The following is a 12,505-nucleotide window of genomic DNA, read 5'->3' as shown; positions in this document are numbered from 1 at the left end:
GGCCATGCATTTCACAGTTTCTAGCTCTCCGAGTGGCCTTGTACAACTTTTAAGCATCTCATCCAGATTTATGGGAGGACAATCCCAATCTTGCGATCTTGAGATTAGACTTCGTTTGATAGGTGATTACCTGAGCGTTGCCTTTATAGCCTCCTTTTACGGTGCGACGGTTGGTCAACGTCAAAGCAACCAGTTCTCAAACAAGTAATCTCAAATCACTCAGGTATTGAGGATTTAGTGTCTAATAATTTAATGAAATTTACTTATGACAGATTTTCATCTCTTACAGTAAAGTTTCATAGGTCTTGTCCGATACTAGTCTTCCCAAAGTAAGTATCTATGCAAATGATTATGACATTGCCATGTCCACATAGTTCAAGAAACAGAACTACTAGTCATTTTGCATTCTAATCGTCTAACGTTTTCTATGCGTCCAATTTTATAGAAAACTCCGACTAGGGACCATTTTCAACCTTTGACATTCAAGTTCACTTGATAGACATTTCTTAGTCACAGGACTGGTCCTGACAGTCTATCTTGAATATATCGTCAAATTGAAGGGACTCATCATTTAATAAACCACAAATTAAATGGAAAAATGAATTCTTTTCATTTATTGTGAATGATTAACCAATAATGTTTTACAAAGATTTAAACTCTAAAACTTTAAAACATTAAACAGAGACATCAAAGCCATTCTCCAATATGCTTGATTCCCATAGCTGCAGTGTGCGAGTTGTGCTTCGCCTGCGGCAGAGGTTTAGTTAATGGATCTGATATGTTGTCATCAGTTCCAATTTTGCTTATCTCGACTTCTTTTCTTTCAACGAACTCTCGTAGAAGGTGAAATCTACGAAGTACATGCTTGACTCTCTGGTGGTGTCTAGGCTCTTTTGCCTGTGCAATAGCTCCGTTATTGTCACAATACAGGGCTATTGGTCCTTTAATGGAGGGGACTACACCAAGTTCACCTATGAACTTCCTTAGCCATATAGCTTCCTTTGCTGCTTCATGTGCAGCAATGTACTCCGCTTCAGTTGTAGAATCCGCAATGGTGCTTTGCTTAGCACTTTTCCAGCTTACTGCTCCTCCGTTGAGGCAGAAGACAAACCCAGACTGTGATCTGAAATCATCTTTGTCGGTTTGGAAACTTGCGTCCGTATAGCCTTTAACAATTAATTCATCATCTCCACCATAGACCAGGAAGTCATCTTTGTGCCTTTTCAGGTACTTCAGAATGTTCTTGGCTGCAGTCCAATGCGCCTCTCCTGGGTCTGACTGGTATCTGCTCGTAGCACTGAGTGCGTACGCAACATCCGGGCGTGTACATATCATAGCATACATTATTGAACCAATTAATGATGCATATGGAATCCCATTCATTCATCTACGCTCATCAAGTGTTTTTGGGCACTGAGTCTTGCTTAGAGTCATTCCATGAGACATGGGTAGGTAGCCTCGCTTGGAGTCCGCCATCTTGAACCTATCAAGCACCTTATTGATATAAGTGCTTTGACTAAGTCCAATCATCTTTTTAGATCTATCTCTGTAAATCTTGATGCCCAATATGTACTGTGCTTCTCCTAGATCCTTCATCGAAAAACATTTCCCAAGCCAAATCTTGAAAGAGTTCAACATAGGAATGTCATTTCCGATAAGCAATATGTCGTCGACATATAATACTAGGAAAGCAATTTTGCTCCCACTGACCTTCTTGTATACACAAGATTCGTCTGCGTTCTTGATGAAACCAAAGTCACTGACTGCTTCATCAAAACGTATATTCCAGCTCCTGGATGCCTGCTTCAATCCGTAGATTGATTTCTTTAGCTTGCATACCTTTTTAGCATTCTTTGGATCCTCAAAACCTTCAGGCTGTGTCATAAACACAGTTTCTGTTAAAATGCCGTTTAAGAAAGCAGTTTTGACATCCATCTGCCATATTTCGTAATCGTAATATGCAGCGATTGCTAACATTATTCGAATAGACTTTAGCTTTGCAACTGGTGAAAAGGTTTCATCGTAATCCACACCGTGGACTTGCCTGTAACCTTTTGCAACCAATCTAGCTTTGAAAACTTCAAGTTTCCCATCCTTGTCCTTTTTCAGTTTGAAAACCCATTTGCTTCCAATGGCTTGATAGCCATCTGGCAAATCGACCAAATCCCATACTTGGTTTTCAGACATGGAGTCTAATTCAGATTGCATGGCTTCTTGCCATTGCTTGGAGCTAGGGCTCGTCATAGCTTGTTTGTAAGTCGCAGGTTCATCACTTTCAAGTAATAGAACGTCATAGCTCTCGTTCGTCAAAATACCTAAGTACCTTTCCGGTTGAGATCTATATCTTTGCGATCTACGCGGGGGAACATTTCTAGATTGACCATGATTCTCACCAGATTCTTCTAAAGATCTCTGAGTTTCATCCTGAATGTCATCTTGAGCATTCTCTAGAGTTTGTTGTTCGACTCGAATTTCTTCGAGGTCTATTTTTCTCCCACTTGTCATTTTGGAAATATGATCTTTCTCCAAAAAGACACCATCTCGAGCAACAAACACTTTGTTCTCAGATGTATTGTAGAAGTAATACCCCTTTGTTTCCTTTGGATAGTCCACAAGGATACATTTGTCAGATTTTGGATGAAGTTTGTCTGAAATTAATCGTTTGACGTATACTTCACATCCCCAAATCTTAAGAAAAGACACATTTGGAGGCTTTCCAAACCATAATTCGTATGGAGTCTTTTCGACAGCTTTAGACGGAGCTCTATTTATAGTGAGTGCAGCTGTATTTAGTGCATGTCCCCAAAATTCTAATGGAAGTTCGGCCTGACCCATCATTGACCTGACCATGTCTAGCAAGGTTCTGTTCCTCCGTTCCGACACACCGTTCCATTGTGGTGTTCCAGGAGGAGTCAACTCTGATAGAATTCCACATTCTTTCAGATGGTCATCAAATTCATAGCTCAGATATTCACCGCCTCTATCAGACCGCAGTGCCTTAATCTTCTTGCCTAATTGATTCTCTACTTCACTCTGAAATTCCTTGAATTTGTTAAAGGATTCAGACTTATGCTTCATTAGGTAGACATAACCATACCTACTGAAGTCATCAGTGAAAGTGATAAAGTAGCTGAAACCACCTCTAGCATTTGTACTCATTGGTCCACATACATCTGTATGGATTAAACCCAATAGTTCATTTGCTCTTTCTCCAACTTTAGAGAAAGGTTGCTTTGTCATTTTGCCAAGTAAACATGATTCGCATTTACCATAATCCTCTAAGTCAAATGGTTCTAGAATTCCTTCCATTTGAAGTCTTTCTAAGCGTTTCAAGTTTATATGGCCTAATCGACAATGCCACAGATAGGTGAGATCTGAATCATTCTTTTTGGCCTTTTTGGTATTTATGTTATATACTTGTTTGTCGTGATCTAATAAATAAAGTCCATTGACTAATCTAGCAAATCCATAAAACATCTTTTTAAAATAAAACGAACAACTATTGTCTTTTATTAAAAAGGAAAATCCCTTAGCATCTAAGCAAGAAACTGAAATGATGTTTTTAGTAAGACTTGGAACATGGAAACACTCTTCCAGTTCCAAAACTAGCCCGGAGGGCAACGACAAATAGTAAGTTCCTACAGCTAATGCAGCAATCCGTGCTCCATTTCCCACTCGTAGGTCGACTTCACCCTTGCTTAACTTTCTACTTCTTCTTAGTCCCTGTGGATTGGAACATAAGTGTGAGCCACAACCTGTATCTAATACCCAAGAAGTTGAATTAGCAAGTATACAGTCTATAACGAGAATACCTGAAGATGGAACGACTGTTCCGTTCTTCTGATCTTCCTTTAGCTTCAAGCAATCTCTCTTCCAATGCCCCTTCTTCTTGCAGTAGAAGCATTCGGATTCAGAAGTGGGTTGACTGACCTTCCTCTTTGCAGATTTGGCGCCAGTTTGCTTAGTTGGGCTGGCCTTGTTGCCACCTTTCTTAGCATTCCTCTTCTTTCCAGATTTCTTGAACTTGCCCCCACGCACCATAAGCACATCCTGCTTATCACTTTTGAGCGTCTTTTCAGCGGTCTTCAGCATACCGTGAAGCTCAGTGAGCGTTTTGTCCAGACTATTCATACTGTAGTTCAGTTTGAACTGATCATACCCGCTATGAAGAGAATGGAGGATGGTGTCTATAGCCATTTCATGAGAAAATTGCTGGTCCAGCCGACTCATATTCTCAATGAGTCCAATCATTTTGAGAACATGTGGACTTACGGGCTCGCCTTTCTTAAGTTTGGTCTCAAGAATTTGCCTATGAGTCTCGAATCTTTCGACTCGAGCCAGATCTTGGAACATGTTCTTCAACTCACTGATGATTGTGAAAGCATCTGAGTTGATGAACGTTTTCTGCAGATCCGCACTCATGGTGGCGAGCATTAGACATTTCACATCCTTGTTGGAATCAATCCAACGATTGAGGGCTGCCTGAGTGACCCCGTCGCCTGCAGCTTTGGGCATCGCCTCATCTAGGACATACTCCTTTTCTTCCTGCATAAGAACTATTTGCAAGTTCCTTTGCCAGTCAAGGAATTTTTTCCCGTTCAACTTCTCCTTTTCGAGAATTGATCGAATGTTGAATGAATTGTTGTTTGCCATATTAAAAACTACAATTGAAAAGAATAAACAAATAAATAACCATTCACAGTTTCTCTTAATAAACTTAAATTCTAGCATACATGCATAATTCAATGTTTATTAAGCATTTTATTCAAATTATGTGTTCCGGCAAGTGTGAATAAAATGATTCCAAGATCCTAAAATCATTGAAGAACTAAGCACAGTTTGTGGACTTAATCCTAGAACATCTTAGGTAAGCAAAAGCCTTTTGCTAATAGTCTAGAAACTATTCTTGGTTGATAGGTACGTCTAAGAACTTATTAGGTAAACCTATCGAATTTGCCACGACATAAAAGGACTCCTTACTTATATCGTTGAGTTTCACCAAAACTAACATGTACTCACAATTATTTGTGTACCTTGCCCCTTTAGGACCAATAAGTAACACCTCGCTGAGCGAAAACTATTACTAGATTGATGTAAAGGATATCCAAGCAAGTGTATATTTTGGCATGGCACCTTTTAACTCAATTTTTAAGTTTGGAACTTAAGGCTCTTACTATGTTGGTTAGATTTTAAGTGAACTAAAATCCTTAATCATGCAACATAATCAAGCTTTTGATCTCATGCATTTTAAGACATATTTAAAAGCAATAAATAACTTAAAACATGCATAAGATATTTGTGATCTAGTATGGCCCGACTTCATCTTGAAGCTTTAACTTCAAAGTCCGTCTTGAAAATCTCCGTGGGAGGCACCATTTTCTTCAAATAGGATAAGCTATAACTAATTACAACTATTTGATGGTACGCAGACCATATTTGAATTGAAAAATAACTTTGGTACTTTAGACCAATTACATTCAAATTAATGGTACGCAGACCATATTTTCTATCCTATTTGGGCCATACTAGTCACTTCATAACCTGCAAAACAGTACATATACAATATATACCATTCACCCATTAATTATCATGAATGGCCCACTTAGCTGGTTAGTAAAACACATTATGCATCACGTAAATATTTACAGCAATTAATCAAGGGCACCAATAATCTACCAATTATTCAGTCCTTATTAATTCTAATCAAGTTGTTTTAACCTTAAGGATTTGTAGACCTAATCAAGAGTTTATGACTAAAATACGCTCCCACTTAAACCAATAAATTCATATGCTTTACTAATTTTAAACATAAAAATGTATTTCTAGTCTAACCGGAAACATACAAATTTAATTAAAATTTAAAGCTCATATAAATTTATAATTGAATCCAAAAAGTTTAATTTAATTTCAGTCGTTATTTAAATTAATTCATGATTTTAATTTTAGTAAAATAATTAGAATAAATAACATTTATTATAATTACAATATTCAAAATTAAAATCCAAGAAAATAATTTAAATTATTAATTTTAAAATTAATTAAAATTACGTGAACTGAAATTTTCAAATTAAACATTCAAAACGATCTAATCGTAACGCAAACACCCTACGCATTGCACGCCCATGGGCCGCACGCATACAGCCATTGCTGGCCATATGCGCGCAGCCCATGCGCTCGTCGCATAGCTGCTGCATCTTCATCGCAAGCCATCGCACGCTGTGGTGCTTGCTGCGCGCGCGCCAGCGCTCGTCGCACGCGAGCCATCGCTTGCAGTGCGCGCGAGCCATCGCTAGCTGGGCGCGCGACATCGCTCGCTGGGCGCGCGACATCGCTCGCTGTGCGCGCGAGCCATCGCTCGCTGGGCGCGCGACATCGCTCGCTGTGCGCGCGAGCCATCGCTCGCTGTGCGCGCGAGCAACGCTGGGCGCAGCGCTCGTGGCACGCGAGCTTGCGCTCGCTGCGCGCGAGACTGCGCGCTCTTGCGCGAGGCAGTGCGCGTTGTGGCGCAGCTCGCTTGCTGCCCACACGCGACTGCCTTGGCTCGCCCTTCGCCCATGCCCATTCGTCCATTGCTCGTGGCCCACGACACAAGGCAGGGCTGCTGCCTTGTGCTCGTGCACTACGCCCTTGCTCATTGCAATCGTGCCGCACGGGCGACGAGCTCCCTTGCTCGTCGTCGCATGCCCGTCGTCGCATGCCCGCATTATACAACACCCCTTAAGGGTTACACGAAGCGTCCATTGCTTTGTGCGTGCAAGTTATATGAACGAATCGCATAAAAAATTTAAAATTTATAAAATTAATGACAAATTAATAAATATTATTAATTTCATAATTTTAGGGCGAAAAATCGAAAATTTATTATCCAATTGATTTCCGATTGTTATGGATTCAAGTCTAGGTCATAAAAATTTAAAATTTATCATAAATTTACAATTTTTATGGTGGTTTTTAATCATAGGTTTCTAATTAAATTACAATTAATTATGAAAATCAAATTAATTCTAAATTATTCTAATTTTCAACAAATTAATCATAATTACAAATTAGATTGCATAATTAACAAGACTAGGCATTCAAACTTGTTAAAGATATGCAGTAGGTCAATCAAAAATTCAAGATTTATCAACAAGAATCGCAAATATTTAATTTAACATCTTAAATTTACGAAATTTTGCATTCGAAAAACTAAAACCTTCGAAAAGTCATAGTTAGGCTTCGAATTTGAGAATTCTGGGTTTGGCAGAAAAATCACTCGATTTGGATGAGTAACGAAGAAACTGCCGAAAAACAGCGTACGTATAATTAAATAAACGCAATTTGCAATTAATTAACAATTACGAAAATTAATCACCCCTTTTAATTCTTGCAAATTTGTAATATTTAACCATGTTTATGCAATTTAGATTATGAAAATAATAAGGGGCTCGTGATACCACTGTTAGGTTATGATACATATGATATTACATAAATCATGCGGAAACAACCATTAACCCAGGAATACATATTATTTACACATAATCATATAGCATAATTTAGATGCATACTCTTTGTTGCGTGCCCTCCCTAGCTGCGCCCGAACCGAACAAGAACAAGTCTTTAGGACTCCAAGTGTCGTCCCTCCGTAGATAGTCCACAGCACGTCCGGATCCGCCTTAAGATTGACCAACTAGAATCGCCCTTAAGGTACTAGAATTTTCGGCACTTTTGAGCATTTTTCTCTCAAAAACTCACTTTGAATACTTTGAAACTCGTTATAAATTGTGAACCCAGGCCACATATTTATAGGGTTATGGAAAGGGAATTGGAATCCTATTCAGATACAAATTAATTAAACCTAGAATCCTACAAGAACTCTAATTTAATTAATTTATCAAATAGAATTAGGAATTTAATCATTAACCGAACTCTGCACGTTTTAGGAAACGTGCACGAACACAAACACTTACGCACACACACACGGCAGCCTCGATGGGCCGCCCATGCGTGCGTGCGAGCAGCAGCCCACGCAGCGAGGCCTGCGCGAGCCACAAGCCCACGAAAGCACCCGCGCGCTGCCACGGCCTGCTGGGCCTGGCCTTGCGCTGGGCCTGGCGTGGCTGTTTGTGTGGCGCGCTTGGCTTGCTGGGCGATGGCCTGGCTTCGTGCTGGCCCCTCGTCCGGCAGGCCTCGTCCGATGCTTATTCGTACGATACGCTTTCGAATAAATTTCTGATTCCGGAATTCATTTCCGATACGAACAATATTTAACATTTCCGATTCCGGAATTAATTTCCGTTTCGAACAAATATTTAATATTTCCGTTTCCGGAATTATTTTCCGATTCCGGTAATATTTCCGATTCTGACAATATTTCCGTTTCCGGCAATATTTCCGATTCTGGTAATATTTCCATTTCCGATAATATTTTCCGATACGTACCATGTTTCCGTTTCCGGCAACATCTACGACTTGGATAATATTTATATTTCCGATACGATCCATATTTCCGTTTCCGGTAATATCATCGTTTCCGGAATATTCATTTCTTGCCTGTGACGATCTCAGCTCCCACTGAAACCAAGATCCGTCGATTCCGAATATCCATAGATAGAGTATTTAATGCCATTAAATACTTGATCCGTTTACGTACTATTTGTGTGACCCTACGGGTTCAGTCAAGAGTAAGCTGTGGATTAATATCATTAATTCCACTTGAACTGAAGCGGCCTCTAGCTAGGCATTCAGCTCACTTGATCTCACTGAATTATTTAACTTGTTAATTAATACTGAACCGCATTTATTAGACTTATCATAGAATGCATACTTGGACCAAGGGCATTATTTCCTTCACCAAGAAAGGTAAGCAAGGGCACGACATGGCCCAAGCAAGGTAAGCATGACCCAAGAAAGGCAAGCAAGGGCACGACATGGCCCAAGCAAGGCAAGGCATGACCCAAGAAAGGTAAGCAAGGGCACGACATGGCCAAAGCAAGGCAAGGCGTGACCCAAGAAAGGTAAGCAAGGGCACGACATGGCCCAAGCAAGGCAAGGCATGACCCAAGAAAGGTAAGCAAGGGCACGACATGGCCCAAGCAAGGGAAGCATGACCCAAGAAAGGTAAGCAAGGGCACGACATGGCCCAAGCAAGGCAAGGCATGACCCAAGAAAGGCAAGCAAGGGCACAACATGGCCCAAGCAAGGCAAGGCATGACCCAAGAAAGGTAAGCAAGGGCACGACATGGCCCAAGCAAGGGAAGCATGACCCAAGAAAGGTAAGCAAGGGCACGACTTGGCCCAAGCAAGGCAAGGCATGACCCAAGAAAGGTAAGCAAGGCACGACATGGCCCAAGCAAGGTAAGCATGACCCAAGAAAGGCAAGCAAGGGCACGACTTGGCCCAAGCAAGGCAAGGCATGACCCAAGAAAGGTAAGCAAGGGCACGACATGGCCCAAGCAAGGTAAGCATGACCCAAGAAAGGCAAGCAAGGGCACGACATGGCCCAAGCAAGGCAAGGCATGACCCAAGAAAGGTAAGCAAGGGCACGACATGGCCAAAGCAAGGCAAGGTGTGACCCAAGAAAGGTAAGCAAGGGCACGACATGGCCCAAGCAAGGCAAGGCATGACCCAAGAAAGGTAAGCAAGGGCACGACATGGCCCAAGCAAGGGAAGCATGACCCAAGAAAGGTAAGCAAGGGCACGACATGGCCCAAGCAAGGCAAGGCATGACCCAAGAAAGGCAAGCAAGGGCACGACATGGCCCAAGCAAGGCAAGGCATGACCCAAGAAAGGTAAGCAAGGGCACGACATGGCCCAAGCAAGGGAAGCATGACCCAAGAAAGGTAAGCAAGGGCACGACATGGCCCAAGCAAGGCAAGGCATGACCCAAGAAAGGTAAGCAAGGGCACGACATGGCCCAAGCAAGGTAAGCATGACCCAAGAAAGGCAAGCAAGGGCACGACTTGGCCCAAGCAAGGCAAGGCATGACCCAAGAAAGGTAAGCAAGGGCACGACATGGCCCAAGCAAGGCAAGGCATGACCCAAGAAAGGTAAGCAAGGGCACGACATGGCCCAAGCAAGGCAAGGCATGACCCAAGAAAGGCAAGCAAGGGCACGACATGGCCCAAGCAAGGTAAGCATGACCCAATAAAGGTAAGCAAGGGCACGACATGGCCCAAGCAAGGCAAGCATGACCCAAGAAAGGTAAGCAAGGGCACGACATGGCCCAAGCAAGGGAAGCATGACCCAAGAAAGGTAAGCAAGGGCACGACTTGGCCCAAGCAAGGCAAGGCATGACCCAAGAAAGGTAAGCAAGGGCACGACATGGCCCAAGCAAGGCAAGGCATGACCCAAGAAAGGTAAGCAAGGGCACGACATGGCCCAAGCAAGGTAAGCATGACCCAAGAAAGGCAAGCAAGGGCACGACATGGCCCAAGCAAGGCAAGGCATGACCCAAGAAAGGTAAGCAAGGGCACGACATGGCCAAAGCAAGGCAAGGCGTGACCCAAGAAAGGTAAGCAAGGGCACGACATGGCCCAAGCAAGGCAAGGCATGACCCAAGAAAGGTAAGCAAGGGCACGACATGGCCCAAGCAAGGGAAGCATGACCCAAGAAAGGTAAACAAGGGCACGACATGGCCCAAGCAAGGCAAGGCATGACCCAGAAAGGTAAGCAGGGCACGACATGGCCCAAGCAAGGGAAGCATGACCCAAGAAAGGTAAGCAAGGGCACGACTTGGCCCAAGCAAGGCAAGGCATGACCCAAGAAAGGTAAGCAAGGCACGACATGTGCCCAAGCAAGGTAAGCATGACCCAAGAAAGGCAAGCAAGGGCACGACTTGGCCCAAGCAAGGCAAGGCATGACCCAAGAAAGGTAAGCAAGGGCACGACATGGCCCAAGCAAGGTAGCATGACCCAAGAAAGGCAAGCAAGGGCACGACATGGCCCAAGCAAGGCAAGGCATGACCCAAGAAAGGTAAGCAAGGGCACGACATGGCCAAAGCAAGGCAAGGTGTGACCCAAGAAAGGTAAGCAAGGGCACGACATGGCCCAAGCAAGGCAAGGCATGACCCAAGAAAGGTAAGCAAGGGCACGACATGGCCCAAGCAAGGGAAGCATGACCCAAGAAAGGTAAGCAAGGGCACGACATGGCCCAAGCAAGGCAAGGCATGACCCAAGAAAGGCAAGCAAGGGCACGACATGGCCCAAGCAAGGCAAGGCATGACCCAAGAAAGGTAAGCAAGGGCACGACATGGCCCAAGCAAGGGAAGCATGACCCAAGAAAGGTAAGCAAGGGCACGACATGGCCCAAGCAAGGCAAGGCATGACCCAAGAAAGGTAAGCAAGGGCACGACATGGCCCAAGCAAGGTAAGCATGACCCAAGAAAGGCCCAAGGGCACGACATGGCCCAGCAGGTAAGCAGACCCAAGAAGGCAAGCAAGGGCACGACTTGGCCCAAGCAAGGCAAGGCATGACCCAGAAAGGTAAGCAATGGCACGACATGGCCCAAGCAAGGGCAAGGCATGACCCAAGAAAGGTAAGCAAGGGCACGACATGGCCCAAGCAAGGCAAGGCATGACCCAAGAAAGGCAAGCAAGGCCACGACATGGCCCAAGCAAGGTAAGCATGACCCAAGAAAGGTAAGCAAGGGCACGACTGGCCCAAGCAAGGCAAGCATGACCCAAGAAAGGTAAGCAAGGCACGACATGGCCCAAGCAAGGGAAGCATGACCCAAGAAAGGTAAGCAAAGGGCACGACTTGGCCCAAGCAAGGCAAGGCATGACCCAAGAAAGGTAAGCAAGGGCACGACATGGCCCAAGCAAGGCAAGGCATGACCCAAGAAAGGTAAGCAAGGGCACGACATTGGCCCAAGCAAGGCAAGCATGACCCAAGAAAGGTAAGCAAGGGCACGACATGGCCCAAGCAAGGGCAATGCATGACCCAAGAAAGGTAAGCAAGGGCACGACATGGCCCAAGCAAGGCAAGGCATGACCCAAGAAGGTAAGCCAAGGGCCGACATTGGCCCAAGCACGGCAAGGCATGACCAAGAACGTAAAGCAAGGGCACGACATGGCCCAAGCAAGGCAGGCAATGACCCAAGAAAGGTAAAGGCAAGAGGGCAACGACATGGCCCAAGCAAGGTAAGCATGACCCAAGAAAGGTTAGCAAGTGCACGACATTGCCCAAGCAAGGGCAAGGCATTGAACCCAAGAAAGGGCTAAGCAAGGGGCACGACATGGCCCAGCAAGGGAAGCATGACCCAGAAAGGTAGCAAGGCACTACATGGCAAGAAAGGTAAGGCATGACCACAAGATAGGTCAAGCAAAGGGCAGCACAGGGCCCAATCAAAGGCAAGGCATGACCCAAGAAAGGTAAGCAAGGGCACGACATGGCCAAGCAAGGGAAGCATGACCCAAGAAAGGTAAGCAAGGGCACGACATGGCCCAAGCAAGGCAAGGCATGACCCAGAAAGGTAATCCAAGGGCACGACAATGGCCCAAGCAATGTAAGCATGACCCAAGAAAGG

The sequence above is a fragment of the Spinacia oleracea genome, unplaced genomic scaffold (assembly GCF_020520425.1).
Source record: "Spinacia oleracea cultivar Varoflay unplaced genomic scaffold, BTI_SOV_V1 SOVchr0_062, whole genome shotgun sequence".
Taxonomy (NCBI): Eukaryota; Viridiplantae; Streptophyta; class Magnoliopsida; order Caryophyllales; family Amaranthaceae; genus Spinacia; species Spinacia oleracea.
Note: the sequence above shows the minus strand (reverse complement) of the source record.